At 41.2% G+C, this 22,498-nt stretch overlaps 1 long non-coding RNA gene across 1 annotated transcript; it reads right to left on the bottom strand.

Moving 5' to 3' along the window:
• Window positions 1-7,711: 7,711 nt before the first annotated feature.
• LOC111553713 lies at window positions 7,712-20,548 on the bottom strand. Its single transcript, XR_002735038.1, has 3 exons — window positions 20,495-20,548; window positions 13,510-13,653; window positions 7,712-8,507 (listed from the first exon to the last, which is right to left on the bottom strand). It is a non-coding gene; the product is annotated as an uncharacterized LOC111553713 (long non-coding RNA).
• Between the last annotated feature and the right edge of the window lie 1,950 nt (window positions 20,549-22,498).

Raw genomic sequence — 22,498 nt, 5'->3', positions numbered from 1 at the left:
ACATGGCTGCCAGGTGTGGTGGCTCACACCTGTTATCCCAGCACTTTGGGAGGTTGAGGCATATGGATCACTTGGGATTGGGAGTTCACGACCAGCCTGGCCAACATAGTGAAATCCTGTCTCTTCTAAAAATACAAAAAATTAGGTAGGCGTGGTGGCATACACCTGTAATCCCAGCTACTCGGGAGGCTGAGGCAGGAGAATCACTTGAACCCGGGAGGTGGAGGTTGCAGTGAACCAAGATCATGCCACTGCACTCCAGCCTGGGCAACAGAGTGAGACTCTGTCTCAAAAAAAAAAAAAAAAAAAAAAAAAAAAAGAACATGGCAAACCTTTCCATTTACTTAGGGCTTCTTCAAACTTCAATAAGTGTTTTAAATGGTATCAATAGAGGTTTTGCGCATATTTTGTTGGATTTGTTCATAGCTGTCTAGCCAGCTTGGTTGCTTCTATGAGTGGGATCATTTATCTTTAATAACATTTTCAGATTGTTTGCTGCTACACTATGGAAATGCTTGCTGCTATTGTGTGGAAATGCAATGAATTTTGTATATTGTGCTTAAACCTACATTGCACGACTCTTTCATTAGTTATTATAGTTGTATTACCTTGGATTTTCTGCGTAGATAACCCTGTCATCCATGAATAGTTACCTTTTGCTCTTTCCTTCCAATCTTATATTTTTTTCTTGTCTTGCTACATTGAGTAGGTCTTTCATGACAGTATTGAAAGGAATAGTGATGGTGGGCATCACTGTTTTCTTCCTCAGTTTGAAAGTATTGTTTCTACTATTTCGCCATTAAATATGGTGTTTGCTATACATTTTTTTGGAACTGTTTTACAAGGGCAAGCAATTTTCCTTCTATCCCAAGTTGGCCTAAGCTTTTTTAAAACTTTGCCTAACTTGCCATCTTTAAATTTAGTAATTGGATTTAAAAAATATATTTTAAATACCCTTGAGAATTTCCCCCTCCCCCAACATTTGCTCATTTCCTACCAACCAAATCACAGACTGTTCAGTTGGCTGATAAGCATAGTACATCATTTCACTTGGAGTCAATTCGTATTTTTTTCTGCATTTATAAGATGATTATATTGTGTTTCTCCTTTAATCTGCTAATTTGGTGAACAACATTATTAGGTTCTCCTTGCATTCCTGATACAAATCCTGTTTGATCTAGAGGAACATATTCATTTGTAATCACTCTTATAACACACACCTATTCCATTAAATCTCTTAGCAGATCCTAGTGGACCTTCCTTCCTTCAAAATATACTCTGAATCTGACCACTTGTAACCATCTCTGCTACCTGAATTCAAGTCATCATCCTCTGTTGCCTGGATTGAGTCATTGATACCTTCCCAGTCTCTCTGCTTCCACACTTACCTCTCTATAGTTGATTCTCAAATTGCAATTGTAATGATCCTTTAAAAATGTAACTCTGATTATACCTTTTCTCCACCTAAAACCTTCAGAAAACTTCCCACCTTCCTCAAAGTAAACACTACAGTCCTTTCAACGGCCCGCATCTCCTATTGCACTTCACTGCTCCTGCTCACTCCAAGCACACTCCCACCTCAGGGCCTTTGCACTTGCTGATTCCTCTGCCTCTGCCTGGGTAGTTCTCTCTCACAGATGTCTACATATATCCCTATGTTGACATAGTTTTGTCTACATATATTCTGATATATGTCCACATATATACATGTCTACATGTAGATTTTATGAATATACATATCTACATATAAACACATCTATATATGTAAACCTACACACGTCTTCATATATCCCTCAACTCTTAGGTCTTTGCCCAAACATCACATTCTGCATATTTCTGATAACACTGCGTAAAGCTATAGTCATGTTCCTCTGTTCCTTTACCTCCTTCCCTGTCTTATTTTTCTCCATAGCAGTGATTGCCATCTGACATACTGTGTATTTTGCTTGTTTGTTGTGTTTATCCCTAGTTCCAATATTATTAGTAACTTTAAGGTGGCAGAGGTGTTTGCCTGTTTTCTCCACTATATCCCTGGTACTTGTAACAGTGCCTGGCACAATCCAGTCACTCAGTAAATAATGAATGAATGAAGAGATTATTGTTTTATGCTCTGTCGGCCTCAAAATCTGCCTCCATCCCCCCTCATCAGTGGGTTCAGTTTATTAATATTTTATTGAGGATTTAGAGAGCTGTGTTTCTTACTGTGACTGGCTTGTAGACTGATCGTATTTTTGCTTTTCCTCTTTTCCCCTCAACTATTTAGGAAGTTATACATCTTATTTATGTTTTTGTTTTTGAGACAGAGTCTCACTCTGTTGCACCAACTAGAGTGCAATGGTGTGATCTTAGCCCATTGCAGCCTTGACCTCCCAGGCCCAAGCAATCCTCCCACCTCAGCCTCCTGAGTAGCTGGGACTATAGGCATGTGCCACCATGCCCAGCTAATCATAAATCTTATTTTTATTCCTTTGATAGTTACCCTTAATACATTAACATGTGTTTTAGACTTAAAATACAAAAGTAACCATTTTTCTACTCTAATTCAGAATAACACAGGGACCCTGATATCAGGCCTTCCCACTTCACATGTTCTGGTTGCTGGTAACGTTGGTTCTACCTTGTAGATTGTTGATGTGACTCATGTCCAAGGTGTGTCTCAGAAATGTTATAACGTAGACACATTCCTTGACTCTTCCTCTCCTTTCTGCATTCTTGCATGCTTTCTCCACCTGAGTGGAGTTTCATCTGAATCTGTACAATCTGGTTTTAATGCCAGTAAACACTTTGCTATCAATACCTACTGTCTATCACCTACTGTCTTGAAAAAATCTTATTAGCCTAGTCACAATAACCAGTATGACTTACAGTGTTACACCACCCAGGGGTAATTACATTTCACATATATCATAGATATATCATAAATGAGGAAACTTTAATAGAATACTTATTTATCTTGTCAAGGAGTCCCTTGTGACTCCTAAAAATATGTGATATGAAGCCTGGACAACATAGACACCATGTTGACAAAATAAAAAATAAAAAACAACTAGACATGGTGGCATTTGCCTGTAGTCATAGCTATTTGGGAGGCTGAGGCAAGAGGATTGCTTGAGCCCAAGCATTTGAGGCTCCAGTGAGCTAAGATCATGCCACTGTACTCCAGCCAAGGCAACAGAGTAAAATCCTGTAGCAAAAAAAAAAAAAAGAGAGATTTTGCTAACTTCTTTTACACATTGTTTTTGTTCCATCAATAAGAATCATGAAAAAATGATTTGACCTTCTCAAATTATTTTTCCCCTTCGCTATTCTTACTCTTCACTGCTTTTCTCAGTAATATTCTTTCTGACATTTGCCAGCATTCAAAATATTCTCTATTATCTCTGCATTTGTAATACAGTATGAAACCAATATATCTTGCCTTCTTAGTTTATTAGTATTGACATGAATTGTGTCAAATCTGCAAATGTTTAATTCCAAACAGCTGAACAGCAGCAGATGCTTCATTTTTGTACAATAACATTTACACATCTGATGTCCTAATTTTTTAAAACATTGCTTAAATATTTTGAGAAAAATGACACAATCTTAAAACTGCCTAAGCTAATTAAAAATGACACAGTGCTTAAAACTACCTAAGTCAATAATTAAAATTTAGTATTATTTTACTTTTTCATGTAGCGTAATCTGTTTATTGATCATGTAAAGAGCACCCTAATATATATTTATTTGTTTCTTGCTTTGTTTTTTGAGAAAGGGTCTTGCTGTGTTACTCAGGCTGGATTGCAGGGGCTATTCACAGGTATAATCCCACTACTGATCTGCGCAGCAGTTTTGACTTGCTTCATTTCTGACATTGACTGGTTCACCCCACCTTAGAAAACCTGGTGATTTCCCCATACCCGGGAGGCCACTATATGATACCAAACTTACTGCAGACACCCGATTGGTGTAGCATCCTATAGCCTGGAACTCCTGGGCTCAGGTGATTCATCTCAGCCTCCAAGTAGCTGTGACTCCAGATGCATGCCACCACACCCAGCAAGCTTCCTAATATTAATCTAGAACAGTTCATTTGATATTTTTCTGATTTTTTTATCCTTGTATTGTTTCCATATTTTCTCCATTATGAATTAGTATCTCTGTGTGGTTTTTGTTCTGTATTGAATGGTTCCCCTTGAACATGGTTTTGAAGGTGAGATTGTGAGAATAAAAAAGGTCTGAATGGTTTTATGACTTTTGGTGTAACCACGTTGATGCCCAGTTCCAGGAGGTACCCTTCATGGGGTTGCAGCATAAATGGTGCTCCCTGGAGTTCTGCAACAGGGCTGGCTGCCTTGTTGCTCCTGTGTCTGCTTTTCTCAGTGCCAGAAAGGTCATATCATTTACTGTTAACAATGCTTATCTCCCCATACACTTCAAAATAGTTCAGTTTTTGTAATCCCAGCACTTTGGGAGGCCAAGACGGGTGGATCACGAGGTCAGGAGATCAAGACCATCCTGGCTAACACGGTAAAACCCTGTCTCTACTAAAAAAATACAAAAAACTAGCCGGGTGTGGTGGTGGGTGCCTGTAGTCTGAGCTACTCGGGAGGCTGAGGCAGCAGAATGACGTGAACCCGGGAGGCAGAGCTTGCAGTGAGTGGAGATCGCGCCATTGCACTCCAGCCTGGGCGACAGAGCGAGACTCCGTCTCAAAAAAAAAAAAAAACCAGTTCAGTTTTAGCATTTTGTTTACTTTTGCCAAATTATAAAGTGTAAAGAAGTATGCAATATTTAATTTGCATTATTTAATTACAAAATATTGGAATGTCTTTTGGTTTACTTTTTGTTTTGAGCTGTTAAGACCCTTTAAATAAGTTAATATATGTAAAATGGTTACACTAGAACCTAGCATATAGTCATTTCATTTTTTCTTTTTCTTTTTTTTTTTTTTTTGAGATGGCATCTCGCTCTGTTGCCCAGGCTGGAGTGCAGTGGTGCCATCTCAGCTCACTGCAACCTCCACTTTCCAGGCTCAATCAATTCTTCTGCCTTAGCCTCCCAAGTACCTGGGACCACAGGCATGTGCCCCCACACCTAGCTAATTTTTGTATTTTTGGTAGAAGTGGGGTTTCACCATGTTGGCCAGGCTGGTCTCGAACTCCTGACCTCTAGTGATCCGTGCACCTCGGCCTCCCAAAGTGCTGGGATTACAGGTGTGAGCCACCGCGCCTGGCCAGCATATAGTAATTTCTGAATACATGTTACTTGTTCTCCTTATTATTAAAATTTTTGTTACTACTATCAACCCTGGACATAAAGAGGCTAGATTTGCCATTTGGGCTTGTACCAACTTCTTTATTTTTTAAAATTAGCATACAATCAATTCTTGTCATTCATGGTAGTTACATTCTATTAAAGTCACCCTGTATCAGTCCGCCAGGACTGCCATAACAAAGTGGCACAAACTGGGTGACTTAACCAACAGAAATATATTTTCTCTCAGTGCTAGAGGCTGGAAGTTGTAGGTCAAGGGGTCAGAAGGGTTGGTTTCTTCTGAGGGCTCTCCCTTTGTCTTGAAGATGGCGGTCTTCTCCTTGTGTCTTCACATGGTTCTTCGTCTGTGTGTGTCTGTGTCCTAATGTCCTCTTCTTCTAAGGACCCCCGTCATGCTGGATTAGGGCCTACCCTAAAGACTTCATTTTAACTTGCGCTTTTAAAGACCCTATCTCCAGGTACAGTCTTATTCTGAGGTCCTGGGGATTAGGACTTCAACATACGTATTTAGGGATACAAATCAGCCCATAACATGCGCCACACACTGAATTAGCAAATGCTGAACTATTGTTTGAGGGCAACCTAGGTTAGATTCTCGGGAGCTATTAGTCACATTTTTGTTAACTTATCAATATGTAACCTTGTTTGATATGTGTTCCTGTTTAAAGACACCTTACTTAATATTTATTATCGTTCCATTAACACTGAACTCGCAGGAAATGGCATGGTGACTCATGGCCAGAGGAAGCTTACCTAGCACACATATTTTCTCTGTAAGACACATTATCGCCTTCTTGCACTTAGGAATGCTAGACAGCACTTCAACACTATGGGTGGGGGCCATTTTAAACAGCAAAATCACCAACAAAAATCACAAAAGTACCAAAACGTGGCCTTAAATAGTCCTCAAGATGAATACTTTTTACAGTACGGAGAGCTGAACCTGGAAGGTGGGGTGTCGGCCTTACCCGGGAATAGCCACAGTGGACCACTCAAAGCTTTTGCCACCGTGCACATGCAAATGTCTGTACATGACAGCACAAACACTGTGAGTATCGTTTTTGGGGTTACAAATAAATCTACAAACAAATCAAATACAGAATTCATAAGTAATGAAGCTCAACTGTGCATTTTTTCATCTTGGAGTGAAAAATATTTTTCTAAGCCTAACACAAAAAATATAAAACAAAAGGATTAGTTTTACTCTAAGCTCATGTGGCCTTCCCTGCGTATTTGCACCTGTGCTCCTTATTTTGCTTTTTCTTCCTGTTGCTGTGGGTGAACCATCCTTGCTCCTAGTCAAGGAAACCACTCCATCCAGGATCCAGATTCCATCCCTTCACCTGCTGTTGCATGTTTCAGCAAATCCTACCTTGATTTCCTGCATTATTAGATTTTCCTTCTCTACTGGGTATTTTCTTCCATCAGCACACAAAATACCATTAATGTCTCTCAAGAAACAACCACACGACAAAAAAGTGTCCTCACTTCAGTCTCCTCACTTCCCACTTCTCCTTTACAGTCAAAAATAAAAACAAAAACAAAAAATGAAAAATAAAACTCAAAACACAAGTCTAAACTTGTCTCCAAATGCTTTCCTCTCATCTTCTTTCTTTCCAAATCTCTTTTTAAACTAATTGTGAATTTATTTCAAATGGTAAATATTTATGGAACAAACTTTTTTTAGAATTTTAGTATTTTTTAAAATGTGAGGTAATAGTGAAATAAGATTTAACAAAAACATGTATTGTTGCTGAAGCTGCCTGTATTTTTTTTATTTTTATATATATTTGAAAATTTTCCACAATACAATGTTACAGGAGTGTGCTTTGAAGTCTCTCTAACACTCTTGCTCCATTCATCTCATCAAAATCACTTTAGTTTCTTATGTATTCTTTCAATGCAGATACAAGTGAAAATGAATGTGCCTTCTTTTCCTTCCTATTTGACACACAAGGCCTCACTCCACATGCAGGCTTCTGCAATTTGCTTTCATCATGTTACAATGCCTGTTAATATAGTATCATGTTTGAGGCGTGTGTGTGTGTGTGTGTGTGTGTGTGTGTGTGTGTGTGTAGTACAAAGGGTCATGCACAATGTTTCTTTGCTTTTCACTGAGACAAAGTACCAGCTGTAAGAAGTCATGTTTGCTCATTTCTGCTTGCCAGCATAGTTTCACAAAGCCTCTGAGTGTGACTGTGTAGCTCTGCAAAGGGATGCTTTATTTTTCTTTTCTTTTTTTTTTTTTTTTTGAGACCAAGTCTTACTGTGTCACCCAGGTTGGAGTGGTGCGGCATGATCTCGGCTCACTGCAACCTCCGCCTCCCAGGTTCAAGCGATTCTCCTGCCTCAGCCTCCCTAGTAACTGGGATTACAGGTGCACACCACCACACCCAGCTAATTTTTGTGTTTTCAGTAGAGATGGAGTTTCACCACATTGCCCAGGCTGGTCTCAAATTCCTAGGCTCAGGTGATCCACCCACCTCAGCCTCTCAAAGTGCTGGGTACAGGCGTGAGCCGCTGCCCCCAGCTAATGCTTTGAAGACAAAACGGGATAGGGCACATGGCTCCCAAGTCTCTTGCCTGAGTCACCATATTCCTTAAAGGATAAGTGACCCTAGTCTTTGGCTTTTCCTACACGTAAGATAACATCTGAAGGGTTAATGCCTTTGTCGTCTATAGCCAGATGTACTCTTACGCTCAGACTCGGATGTGATTTTGTCTTAATGTCACTTTGGAGCACATACTATACCTTACTACCTATAGATCAGCTGTCAACTGAAACACTGCTTCAGCTGTCCTGCAGATCCTCTCTGACTCTCTGTGGGCTGTGGTCCTCAGTAAGACTTCTGAATAAAATGAACTTTAATTCTTCAAAAGCTTGATTTTTTTTTTTTTCGTTAGTTGGCAATGTTGAATCATCTTTTGGTTTGGAGTCTACCTTGGATGAACATCTAGGGCCTTGCTTCTTTGCCCTCTGGCCTCTTCCTCCTCCACCAGGAACCCGGTTTTTTTCCCTCTCATGCTTCTCCCTCAGGCCCAGGTATTGTCCTGGCATGCTGGAGCTTGATCTTTTGAAGTCTTTTGTGCCCCTGGAGCAGCAGTGGCCACTGTGGTAGAGCTTTTGCTTCTCAGGAAGGTTTCATCTCTGCGGGTCCTGAGGAGTGAAGCTTCTGTGAGACAAAGCTTTCCTTTGCAGGTAGTGACCACTTCTCATAGCAGTCTTTGGTGTAAAGTCTCACCAAGCAATTCTTTCCATTTGAAGGGCAGTGGGGGCAGGGAGGGATAAAAAGGAAATGAGGATATAAAGAACACAGGAGGATAGAAAGTCAAATCCAGCCACCCATTTTAACCTTTGAAATGTTTTGGATCAATTTTTGCATTATTTCTATCATTAACTTCTGTTTATAGGAAATTTTATAAATATGTAATTGTTTTTATAACTTAAAAGGCTGCTTTTTCACTAAAACCAGCGTCTGGAATTACTTTTTGCTTTTCTTCCTTCCTTCCTTCCTTCCTTCCTTCCTTCCTTCCTTCCTTCCTTCCTTCCTTTCTTTCTTTCTTTCTTTCTTTCTTTCTTTCTTTCTTTCTTTTCTCTCTTTCTGTCTTTCTCTCTTTCTTTCTCTCTTTCTTTCTTTCTCTCTCTCTCTCTCTCTTTCTTTCTTTCTTTTCTTTCTTTTCTTTTCTTTCGTCTTTCTTTTGAGACAGGGTCTCACTCTGTCGCCCAGGCTGGAGTGCAAAGGTTCATTCAGCCTCAACTTCTTGGGCACAGGTCACCCTCCCACCTCAGTCACCCAGGTAGCTGGAACTACAGGCATGCACCACCACACCTGGCTAATTTTTGTATTTTTTGTAGAGATGGGGTTTCAGCATGTTACCCAGGCTGGTCTCCAGTTCCTGGGCTCAAGCAATCCTCCTGCCTTGGCCTCCCAAATGATGGAATTACAGGCATGAACCAGTGTACCTGACCACTTTTTGTTTTTTTGTAAATGGTTTGCTATTTTCTTTTTTTTTTTTTTTTTTTGAGATAGAGTCTCGCTCTGTCGCCCAGGCTGGAGTGCAGTGGCGCAATCTCGGCTCACTGCAAGCTCTGCCTCCCGGCTTCATGCCATTCTCCTGCCTCAGCCTCATGAATAGCTGGGACTGCAGGCGCCCGCCACCATGCCTGGCTCATTTTTTGTACTTTTAGTAGAGACAGAGTTCCACCATGTTAGCCAGGATGGTCTCAATCTCCTGACCTCATGTTCCACCCGCCTTGGCCTCCCAAAATGCTGGGATTACAGGCATGAGCCACCACACCCAGCCATGGTTTGCTGTTTTCTATAGGAATTTCTTTTTTTTTTTGAGACGGAGTCTTGCTGTGTTGCCCAGGCTGGAGTGCAGTGGCCGGATCTCAGCTCACTGCAAGCTCCGCCTCCCGGGTTCACGCCATTCTCCTGCCTCAGCCTCCTGAGTAGCTGGGACTACAGGCACCCGCCAACACGCCTGGCTAATTTTTTTGTATTTTAGTAGAGATGGGGTTTCACCATGTTAGCCAGGATGGTCTCGATCTCCTGACGTTGTGATCTGCCCATCTCGGCCTCCCAAAGTGCTGGGATTACAGGCTTGAGCCACCGGGCCCGGCCTTCTATAGGAATTTCTATTGGTATTTTAATTGCACTACCTTAAATCTATGACTAAATTTGGAAAGATGCCATCTTTCCCACTATGTTACTTGTTTTCAACCCAGAATGTGATACGTTACTGCTTCTGCTCAACTCTGCCTTTACTGTAATACTGTTTTATTAGATCTAGTTGGCATTTTGTTAGGTTAATTGTGTAAATGCCTTAGCACCTTAGCATGGCTAACATATACTGGATTGTTCAAAAGAAATTTGGTAAGTGAAGGGCAAAAATGAGAATCAATAATGTATGGATAAAAAGCTTGGAAAGCATCAGGAGAGTTTGAATAATGATGCTAACAATCCTGACCAGCTTTAGTGGGTTGAAGATTCCCATATCCTCAGAGAACACCATTCTGTTAATAGATGACTGGCATGCACAGGCTCCATTAGGATCCCTTATCTTGTGGTCAGGTATCTTGGTGCACATACAAGTTGTTTCCCTGGCCTAACACCATCTCTCCTCTAGGTCAGTTGTTTTGTGGTTCAAACCTACTTAAGTTACGGCTTGACTGGGCGTGGTGGCTCATGCCTGTAATTCCAGCACTTTGGGAGGCCTAGATGGGCGAATCACTTGAGGTCAGGAGTTCAAGACCAGCCTGGCCAACATGGTGAAACCCCATCTCTACTAAAAATACAAAAATCAGCTGGGCGTGGTGGCATGCACCTGTAATCCAGCTACTTGGGAGGCTGAGGCAGGAGAATCACTTGAACCCGGGAGGCAGAGGTTGCAGTAAGCCAAGATCCCACCACTACACTCCAGCCTGGGTGACAGAGTGAGACCTTGTCTCAAAAAAAAAAAAAAAAAAAAAAACATAAAATAAATACATAAAAATTTAAAAATACCTACTTAGATTAGGGCTGCCACATAAAATATAGGATAGTTAAATTTGAATTTCAGATAGTTTATTTTAATAACAAGTATTCTCAAGTATTACATATTTGAAGTTTATCTGAAGTTCAGAGTAAACTAGAGATCTCTGATATTTTTCCTAATTTTGCCAACCCTACCCTAGGTACTACCATTCAGTTTTATTTTCTGGTCTGAGGGTTACACCTACTTCAGAATTAATGTGCTGGTCAGTGAAGAACATTTTGTGGCTGGTCAAGGAATAAAAATTGTATCTTTGAAGCATTTGGTGGCTTTCAGTCCACACCTTCTAGGATGTGACAGATCGGGACAGAAACACGAGTCCCATCTTCACATCAATAGTACAAACATATTGAACTGGTTGCCTCCATTCCACTATACTAAGCAGGCTGGTTTCTAGTAGTATCTCTGCCTAGGAACTCATCCTTCCCTGTTTCCCCCTGATTTTCTCAGCAGCTGTCCCCACCAGTGCCCTCCTGGTTTGTATGAGACCACAGACCAGCTTACTGTCTGTGGCTTCCTGCCATCCTCCCCCAGTGCTGGGTTCTCTCACACTCCTTCCAGCCAAAGTCTTGTTCTCATGTGCCCGTTGTGATCTTTAAGAGCTCTGTTCCTCACCCAAATTTGACTATGAGAAAGCGATAAGAAGCTCCTGACACTCAGGAGCTGCGCTGGCACCCACAGTCAGGCCTGGGCCTTCTCCTGCTGAACATAAATCATTTCACAGAACACCAGCAGCCCATCCTAGAACCAGGATGAACCAAGAGGGAAACGAGACCACTTTGTGACCAGGTCTGAACGCGGACAAAACATGAATGTTTTCCTAGTCACGAAAACGACCAAACACGACCCTGTCCTGGCTAATATGAGTGCCTACTGCTGCCTTACCAATGATCAGTTTAGATTTACTCTAGTCTTCCCTCCTTCTGGATGAGGTTCATTACGATGCCCAATCATAGAATTACCTGTCTCCTGACAGCCTCCAGTCCAGAGCAAACTCAAACTTCCCTAAACTCTACAGTGACCTAGCAAGAGCCCAAATCCTATAGAAAGTCTTTTAAACACCCCATGGTGACAGAGGCGTACCCCAGGGTGTGTGGTCTCCCCTGTTGCTTGGAGCACTAAACCCAACTGTTCAGCTGCAGGGGTGTTCCTGGGGGTTTTTGACTGCAGAGCGTTGACAACACCCAGCAACCCATGATTCGGCCTCCATAGATGTTGTGCCAAACCCCTATTAACCTCAGTAGGGAAGGCACTAGGTTTCAGAGACCAAAGAAGAGACCCAGAACCAGCATGGGATTTCTATTAGGGGCTTACACACAGGGCAAAGAGCCCAGTGGTGGTGGGATCGTCCAGACAACTGCACAGCCTAGTGGCAGCAGGCTGAGCAGGAAAATCACAGCTGCCTGCAAACACCATGCAGTTTATAAAGCATTTTCATTTAATAACCTCCCCTTAACAATCTCCACCTGGCAATCTTCATTTAACCCAAAACTCAGGGCCTTAATCGACTGCATGGCCTATGCTCCTCAGGATGGGGTGGAGGCCTAGATGTTCCTCCTAGACAAGGAATGAATCTCCGGGTTGGCTACTCCTGGATTCCCTAGCTCGGAGAACACAGGCAGGTGTATGTGCCATGCAGGGTTGGTCTCAGAGTATGCTCAAGTTATTGCTGTCAGGTGTGTTTACCCTAAAATAGTATTCAAAGTCACTCCCAGGATTGAGCAAATGCAGAAGGCATTTTGTCAAGATGTAGGCTGTGTGGTGGTCCCCACAGTTACCTTAGCTCCAGCTCCTGCCTCACCAGTAGGGGTTTGCAGCTGGCTTAGTGGTGAGCTGCATGTCTCCCCACCTATCAGAGGTCAGCATGGCATCACCATCCCTCTCACCCAGCACCACCTGGCTACTGGGGGCTGCTTCCCACTCTCAACACTGCTGGTTTCACTATGATTGGGTGGGGCAAATAATTCTAGAAGAACTAAGTGCACTGTTGGCATTAAGCATGTCATTTAAGAACAGTGGTTTTTATACCTCTGTCCTCATACTCTGGAGTAACAGACTTTTCCTTGGTGGAAGCATCCACTTCTCTAGCAGTGATCAAAGAAGAGTAAGAAGATGATTAGGCTCAGTATACAATCAACTAAAAGTGGGCACAGGAGCATCTATACTATTAAAGTTCAGGAAGAAGGAGTCCATGTCTAGGTTATAAAGCTGAAATGGACAGCTTCAAATACCCACCAAAGTCCAGAATTTCACCACACAGATATGATAGTCCTTAAAAAGAGTCAGGAGATGCCAGACTCTCATGAGAATCAGTTCTGATTAATATATCTACGAGGTGAGCTCCTCTCTCTGGCTCCAAACATACATGTACCAGAAATCGTCACCCTATACCCAGCAGTGCTGGTTGGATTTCATTTTTAAAAAATTACTGTTGGCTGCTGTTCTGTACCTCCCCTATCTGAGAACTTGAGCCCTCAGCCTCTGTTAGGGGATGTGCTCCCAGGGTTCTCCTCAGTACACCAGCACAGGTCTGTCTATCTGGAAACAGCTTCCAGCTGGTTTGTTGCTGGCAGCAGGGCCCAGCTGTCCTGATCTAGAGACTCTGCTCTCCTATCCACAGCTTTGTCCCGGTGGCCCTTGCCCTTGTCTCCACGGACCTGGCTTACCTGCTTTCTTGGCAAGGACCTACCCAATAGTCACGCACAGGATAGTACTCACCTTTTCTTTCTGTTCTCTGTGCACCAGCCTCTTGTTTGTTCTCATCTTCTTTCCTACCCAGTTTAGGTTTTCTCCCGCTTTGCCATGTCTTTTCCTCACCTCACTATTGTTTCATTTGAATTTTCTAGTGTTAGTAACATTCACCTTTGGATGGGAAAATAATCAAATTACAGCATTACTCAGAATTAAACTAGGTATCTCTAAGTTTTCTTTCAACACTATAATTTCATGATTCTTTGGAGCTACTATTCTCCCCAACATCTACCTGCTAAGTAAATAATCCAGTTAGAACTTTCATTTTAGGTCTGTACTTGACTCTATTTAGAGTTAATTTAGGAGACAGAATAATGGCTCATAAGTTTCTCAACCTCACTAATAAGCAAAGAAATTCAAATGAAAGAGGATTGTTTTTAATCCATCAAAATGACAAAAATGAAAAATGTCAATTCCTAAGGTAGGAAAGTTGGGTGGCTGGTACTTCGGAATATATCATTCTGGAAAAGAATCTGGTAACATGTATTAATACTTTAAATATGCATATTCCACATTTGGGAATTTATCCTAAAGCCAAATAAGCAAAGATGTATATAAAATAATGTTAATTGCAGCACTGCATGTAGTAGAAAAATTCAAAACCACCTATGTGTCCATCAGCAGGAGAGGGTTAATATAGTATATGCCTAATACTATGCGGATTAAAGAATAAGATTGATAAGTGATTCTCAACCCTGACTGCACTTGTGAATCTTTAGAAGTACTTTTAAAAACTCCCAATTCCAGGATCCACCCTCAGAGGCTCTGTTTATGTGTTTGAGAGTGAGGCCCAGTATTTGCATTTTTTTAAAGTGCCCCAGCTAATTCTAATGTGCAGTCAAGTTTGAGAACCACTCAACCCTTAACATTCGAGATGTTTCTATCAACTGTAACAAGAAAGATGCCCGTGATACACTGCAAGTGAAAAAAGTAAGTTACTTAATTTGTTGATTATGATGTTATACGTTGAACTAAAAATGGCCTGAGAAGGACTCTGTACTTCTATATTTGAGTCCTTGTGGACTAACTGTAACCTAACTTAATAGGTAGACAAGATTGAAGACCTAATTTAGGAGTATGTGCCTGTAACAAGAGCTGAGTCTTGGCCAATCCCAACAGCCATACTTCAACCACTCATACGCTGCTGAGTGTTCCAGCTATGTTCAAATAAGGCAAATGTTGAGCTGTAACCAATCCAGCTGTTTCTTACCTCACTTCCAATTTCTGTACATCACTTCCTGTTTTTTTGTCTACAAATCTTCCACCACGTGACTGTACTGGAGATTCTATGAATCTGCTGTGATTCTGGGGGCTGCCTGATTCGTGAATCGTTTATTGCTCAGTTAAACTCCTTTAGCTTTAATTTGACTGAAGTTTTTATTTTATCAGATTACATTTATTAACAATCATGTGCATTAAAATATAAAAGTTTACACACAGTTATTTCTGAAGAGTGAATTACATATTTGTAGTGTGTTTTCAACCATTATCATCTATTTCTTTTATTTGAAAAAATGAAAAGGCAGTACAGGCTGAAAATGCAGAGAAAAAATGAAAACTGGCCTTCAGATGGCTTCTGAGTGCCAATAGGGACTTCCATCCTAGACCTGGTTTTATTTCCGTGGCTGACAACAGCAAAGTGTGTACTTAGAGAGACAATATGGTCATTGTATTAGTTTGTTCTTACACTGCTAAAAAGAACTACCTGAGACTGGGTAATTTATGAAGGAAAGAGGGTGAGTTGACTCACAGTTCCACAGGCTATACAGAAAGCATGACTAGGGAGGCCTCAGGAAACTTACACTCATGGTGGAAGCAGGCACATCTTCACATGGTAGAGGAGAGAGAGGGAAAGTGCTAAGGGAGAAGTGCTACACACTTTTAAACATCCAGATCTCGTGAGAACTCACTGTCAGTAAGGGGGAAATCCACCCCCATGATCCAGTCACCTCCCACCTTCCCCAACACTGGGGATTACAATTCACCATGAGATTTTGGTGGGGACATAGAGCCAAGCCATATCAGTCATCTTAGCTCAAGTCAAAAAGACTGGCTTGGTTAAATAATTCATTATGGTGCCCTTCACCATGAATTTATGTTCTGCAGAAAGAAATAATGAAATGGAATATATACATTCATAAAGCCCATATCATCTTGTATTTTATAAACAAAATATTTAGGCTATCACTTCTAAATTCATACATTAAAAGTGTGTGCATACTTGAAGAGTTAAACTTTGTAGAAAGTATCTCGTAGGTTAACCGGCTTGTGGGATTTACTGAACTGGCTTCAGTGGGCTTTATTGAAAATCGTGATTTAGGGTTTTACCACATAGTGGAAGCAGGCACACCACTAAAAAATATTACAGCTCTCCAGGCATGGTGGCTCATGCCTGTAATTCTAGCACTTTGCAGGCTGAGGCGGGAGGATTGCTTAAGAACAGGAGTTCAAGGCTGCAGTGAGCTGTGATCATGCCAGTGCACTCCAGCCCTATCTCAAAAAGTAATTACAACTCAATAAAACTGGTGTGTGTGTGTGTGTGTGTGTGTGTGTATCATTGATTATAAGTCTGATATTTCTCTCTCCCTTCCTTCCTTGCTCGCTCCATCCTTGTAAACAAAACAAAACAACTCCAACCAGTTTTCCCAGGGTCAGCCTACTGAAGAGCTGATTTCTACATATTGCATAAGCTATACTATTCATGAATTTTAAAAAATAAACTCTTAGGTGATGTCATCATTTTCTTTGTTATCTCTTTCTATTGCATACCATCTTCAGAATGATAAAGAGACTGAGGCTCTATTCACAATTATATTCAGCTGTCAGGAATGATTAACTGTCTTCCTTCTCCCCATGAAGTACATGAGAGTGCAACCATGCAAGTTAGGCTGGTAATGTCCCCCATCAGATACTATGCTTCCTCCTGCCTCAGAAGAGAAAAGCAGCATGGTTTTGTACTAGGTTATGGAATGAAGTCTGGGATGAATTTTCTGGTTTGTCTGGGGTCAGTCTTCCAGCAAGACTTACTTTAATTTTAAATTTTTTTAATTAAAAAAATTTTTTGGGATGTTCTCGGTCTGTTGGCCAGGCTAGAGTGCAGTGGCACTGTCATGGCTCACTGCAGTCCTGACCTCCCAGGCGCAAGTGATCCTCCCACCTCAGCCTCCTGAATAGCTGGAACCACAGGCGTGTGCCACCACGCCTAGCTACTTTTTAAAAACATCTTTTTTGTAGAGATGGGGGTTTTACCATGTTGCCCAGTATGGTCTCGAACTCCTGACCTCAGGCCATCCACCTGCCTCATCATCCCAAAGTGCTGGGATTACAGGCATGTGTCACCGTGCCTGGCCAGCAAGACTGACTTTGCTTCAAGTTTTGTTTCCAGAACATTTAGGTACCAATTCGCAATAGAGAGTTCTAACTGCAAAAGTCACAAGTTATAAGGCAGTTTTGAAGCAGTCATTGTTCATGTCCATCTGTGTCTTTCTTTCCCTCCACCAGCATGGATAATTTGGAGTTAACTGTAGAGCAAATACTTAGGAAATTAATCCTACATGATTTTCAGGTTCGAGGTGAGAAAAAAAGGAGAAAGCACAGTTCTTGTACCTTGATGACACACTTTATTCCATCTGCAGAAGTGGCTGCAGCTCACATGTGTGACTCATGTTTGAATAGCGGGCTCACATAATAGCATCACGTGCTGGCAAAGTGTTCAGACAATAAGCCAGTTATCTCATTCAGCTGATGCAATCCTGGAATTTCCTGAATTGAAATATAATTTAGGACCAGAAGGGATAGACCCTGGGCTGTTTGATGAGGGCATCTTTAGCTAATTGTAACCACCCCCACCTTTTTTTTTTTTTTTTCCCTGTTTGTCTATTTCCTTCTTTCCTTAGGCGTGAGGTAATAATACTAATTGGTAACAGTTACATTGTGCCAGGCACTCATCTAAGAGTTTTACTCTTAATTGTCACAACAATCCTAGGAGGCAGGCGTCCCATTTTTTCAGGTAAGGCAACTGAGGTGCAAAAATCCCATGTCATTGCTTTAGGTCAGACAGGAGAAAATGTAAGGCTCTTCTCTTTGAGATTTATACGTGAGGATCTTTGCTTTTAGTGATCAGATTGTGTGTAAGTTTTCCAGGGAGTCCCACTCGTGGAAAGACCATGACTGCCATGAGCTGTGACAGAAGATGTTGCCACCTCAGTGTGGTCAATGGCTCTGGTCATCTAGTTTTAACCTCCGTATCAGAACTTTCTTTAAATTATATGTAGAATTCCTTATTTTCTACTATTGTTTCAGATTTTTCTTAGCATTTTAAGATGGTTTTTAGTCTTTTACCAGAAAAGGGTCACCACTTAAGACTCCCCTACCCCTGCTTTTTAGGATTTAAGGAGTGGGATATAGTTAGTTATTATTTAGTGCATTAAGATTATTTTCAGATAATAGCAAATGGTCAAGTCTTAATCATTTTTATACCCCATTATTTTGTTCTGGATATCATATCAATATTTATATAAATAGACCAAGGTAGAAGGATTGCTTGAGGCCAGGAGTTCAAGACCAGCTTAGGTAACAACATAGCAAGACCCCATCTCTACAAAAAATAAAAAAAAAAAATTAGCTGTGTGTGGTGATGCATGCCTATAGTCCCAGCTGCTCGAGAGGCTGAGGTGGCAGGCTCTCTTGAGCCCAGGAGTTTGAGGCTGCAGTGAGCTATGATTGTATTACTGTACTCCATCCTGGGCAGCAGATCGAGACCCTTTCTTTAAAGAAAAAAGAAACAGTCACGGAATATATTAGTTTGATAATTATCTTTAGCTGTCATACAAAAAGTGAATACATCCTTCACATTCTGTCATCATATAGGAATGGAGAAAACCATAAATACGTAAAAATCTTAGAGGCCATATTAATGATGGATTCCATTAAGCCCTGGACATTTTGGTGTAACAGTTCCACCTGACAGCTACACCAATCCCAACCACACCAGGAAGGGAAGAAACACAGATCCAGTACAGATTGATTGCTCAAACTTACTGCCTGGATGCAACGTGCCCAGAACAGGAATTTCTAACCCCTTCTAGCCAGGGATGAAATGTGAGGCCTTTTGTTACTTTTGAGACACAGAGTTCAACTCTTGCTCTCACATGTTCCTGCAATTGTAGAATATTTTAAATATTAAAGTCATGGTTCTTTAACATCACCTGTAGTTCAGGGGCCCAGACCTGTCCTGTTAAATCCCCTGACACAAGGCAAGTGCTACTCCAAGATTCCTTTCTTACCTGTCAAGGTTTACTTTTGTGTAAACAAAACAAAACAAAACCAGACTTGTCACACCAAGCCCGTGGAGGATAGACAGAACTCTATAGACAAATTAAAAGTCTATTTATAATCACAGATATGCAATTAACCCAACACAATTGATGCTTTATTGCTTGTTTGAAGATAAATTCCTATTTCTCCTACCTCTCCCTCTACCCAGTACATTTTCTTTTTCTTTTTTTTTTTTTTTTTGAGACGGAGTCTCGCTCTGTCACCCAGGCTGGAGTGCTGTGGCCGGATCTCAGCTCACTGCAAGCTCCGCCTCCCGGGTTCACGCCATTCTCCTGCCTCAGCCTCCCGGGTAGCTGGGACTACAGGTGCCGCCACCTCGCCCAGCTAGTTTTTTGTAGTTTTTAGTAGAGACGGGTTTTCACCGTGTTAGCTAGGATGGTCTCGATCTCCTGACCTCGTCATCCGCCCGTCTCGGCCTCCCAAAGTGCTGGGATTACAGGCTTGAGCCACTGCACCCGGCCCACCCAGTACATTTTCAATGTAATCAGTAGACGTAACAATTTAAGAGTACCCATAAATGAGGATACTAATGGGAATTAGCTGATTTGTCCCACAGAATCCTGAAAATGCTCATGAATTGGAAGTCCCCAGTATCTCAGAAGGTAGGGTTGTGTGTGTGTATGTGTATTAAATGCACCTGATAGCAATAATTTATGCATACCCTGAGAATGACCCTGTTTGGCAGGTGCACCTGAATGCCGTTGAGAGTTCTAAGGAATCTGGGAGTGGACAACGCAGAGATTCATTCCTTATCTATAAAGAACATCTGGGCCCCATCCGTCCTCTGGAATGTGGGCTGTACAGAGGATTGAGGCTCTTTGTTTTGGGTTAAATGAAAGTTTCCAGGCGGAGCTTATTAGGGAGCAGGGGCTAAGTGAAAATGCTATAAAAACTGCATGCTTTTTTCCAGTGATTGTCATTCTTCTGCTGAGCCCACTGCCCCTGGGTCATGGGGTTCTCCTGTCCTGCCCACCACCACTGGGCTGTCCCCTGTGTTTAGCCCCCAGTACAACTTCATGTCTTGTTTGCTGGCTCTGGGTCTCTTCTTTGGCCTCTTGAACCTGGTGCCATCCCCATTGGAGTCTAAAAGGTTTGGCACAACAGTGTGTAAAAAGCAAAGTCGGGGGACTGTTTGAAAGCCTATACACGCAACAGTTAGATTCCAAGGTTACCATCCACACTACAAGCAGTCAGGTCCCACCTCTTCCCAATACCAGTAGTGGAGGAGATACTTTGAAACTGAGCTAGGAATAGAGAAGAGTGAAGAGCAGATGACCCGTTTCAAACAAAGTCAGTGATCTGCATTTGAAATGGTAAAGCCTTTTTCATGTTCCCCTACTGAATTTCAGAATAACAATAACCAATCATACAACCACAAGCAGGATGTGGAGAGATGAACAACCTCAGAAAAAATACAGTGTCTCTCTAGAGACGTTTGAGGCAGAAGAATAGGGTCTGGAGGCAGGGAACCTAAGGCCAATTTCCGCTGACTTTCTAGAACTAAATCAAAAGGAAAACCCCGACTTTCCACATCTAAGTAACAAAAAGACCAGAGGCTACTCCCTTTGCAAACCACCCCCTCTTTCCTGCGTGGCAGATGGAAAATTGAAAATACCTCTGATTAGTTGCTTTCCACAGTCAGACAGATTGCTAGCCAAGTCTTCATTTGCATAGAAGTTTAACTTTGTAACTTCACTTTAGCCTGTGATTGGTTGCTTTCCACAGCCAATCAGATGTTTGCAAAGAGTGTAAACTTTTAACTTCACTTGAGCCTTTGATTGGTTGCTTTCTGCAATGAATCAGACTGATTGTGGGCCACTACTTCATTTGCATGAGGTGTACACCAAGTGGCCAATGGAAAACCTCTAGAGGGTATTTAAACCCCAGAAAATTATGTAACTAGGCTCTTGAGCTCCTGTGCTTGGGACGCTCCGTCTCTGTGGAGTGTACTTTCGTTTTTAGTAAATCTCTGCTTTTGTTGCTTCATTCTTTCCTTGCTTTGGTTGTGCGTTGTGTCCAATTCTTTGTTGAAGATGCCAAGAACCTGGACACCTTCCACCAGTAACACATTGACCTTTGGGGCTACATGAAGAAAAAGCCAGCTGGCCACCTGATTTCCCTGGAGTGTGCTATTCATTCACACTTCTCGATTTAGATGTAACTATATATACAGTCATAGCAATGAAAAACACTGAAAATGAATTTACCAAAATTTATGAAAAAACTGCATTGGAAGGATGGATTAGGGGAAGCTGAGGGAGTGTAACTCCTCCTCTACCATAATAATACGTAACTTGGATAATTTCTAAAATTGATGAATAGATAGCAAAGTTACATGTTTAGAAATATGAAGGTAAATGCTAGAACATTACAAAATTGAAAATAGTTACCTCTAAGGAGCAGAACAAGATGAAGAAAGGAAAGGAATACTGTGTTTTATTACATACTTTTGATGGTTGTATGAGTTTTTAAAACATTATAGACTAGTTATTACTTTGAAAGTGACGTGATAGTAGTGCATTAGATTATTGACTTTTCAATTAACAATTTAGAGGTTGCATACTTTAATTAAACATGTCATAAATAACTCTGTTCCCTTCCAAAAGGAACCATATTGTCTTCTTTCAGGATGCTTCCCAAACAACAGTTAACTCTTTAAGGGAATACAAAGAGATTTCCAGGGAGGAAATTCCAGGAAGACATTAGAACATCAGATGGAAAGTGGGAAGGCTGTATTTCAGTAGACGCATCACTCTCTGTATATGAGCTGGGATATCTTTGCAGTAAATGGCTATTACCTTTATAGAAATTGAAAAGCAAGTGCTTCGTTATTTAAGAGTGTTGTTGAGAAGTACTCTGAGGAGATAAACTGTGGAATACCCCACAAACAAAAAATAACTTCCTCATTAATTATGCAGGGTGAAAAGACTCTTTAAACCTATTTTTAAAACACATGATCTCTTCATCAATAGTAGTTAATGCCCCTGGCAGAAATCAAGACCAGTTGCAGATATTAAATAGAGAAAATCTGTCTGGTCAGGAGATATAGGTCAGGCTTAATTATCGGATTATTCGGTACAAAGAGTAATATGGATTATTTAAAAACTCCTTTGAGGAAAAACGGAGTTCTCTCTAGAGTCTTCTTCTCAGGAAGTAACTAAATATTATGACCAAAGTGGAGATCTGAAGAAACAAGCTGCTAAGTAAAGAAAGTCTTAAATTTATTCCACTTCCTCATCAATTGACCAAAACAAGTTTTAGTTCAATGACTAATACATTCTTATCTTTGCCTATAAAAGTGATCTCCCAGTTCAAGTAGGGATTCTTTTTAATGAGATCCAGACTATAAATGATCTCAAACCAGAAGAAATAACTAAATGCATGAGGAAATCTCTAAGTCCAGAAATGTTGATAAAGCCTGAAACCATGACTTTGTCTAACATCTATCTTTCCACAGTGGCTCTGTAAGACCTAAAAGTAGGGAAGTGGTTCATCAAATATTTTAAAAGTCATGACAGCATTCCTGAAGAAATATAACAGGAAAAAACAAAACTGTATCATCAGCAATAATTTCAAAGCAAAACAATGTGTCAGCTTGTCTCTAAAAGTGTCCTGGGAT

This window comes from Piliocolobus tephrosceles, chromosome 6 (genome assembly GCF_002776525.5).
Source record: "Piliocolobus tephrosceles isolate RC106 chromosome 6, ASM277652v3, whole genome shotgun sequence".
Classification (NCBI taxonomy): domain Eukaryota; kingdom Metazoa; phylum Chordata; class Mammalia; order Primates; family Cercopithecidae; genus Piliocolobus; species Piliocolobus tephrosceles.
This window is presented reverse-complemented; position numbering and strand designations above follow the sequence as displayed.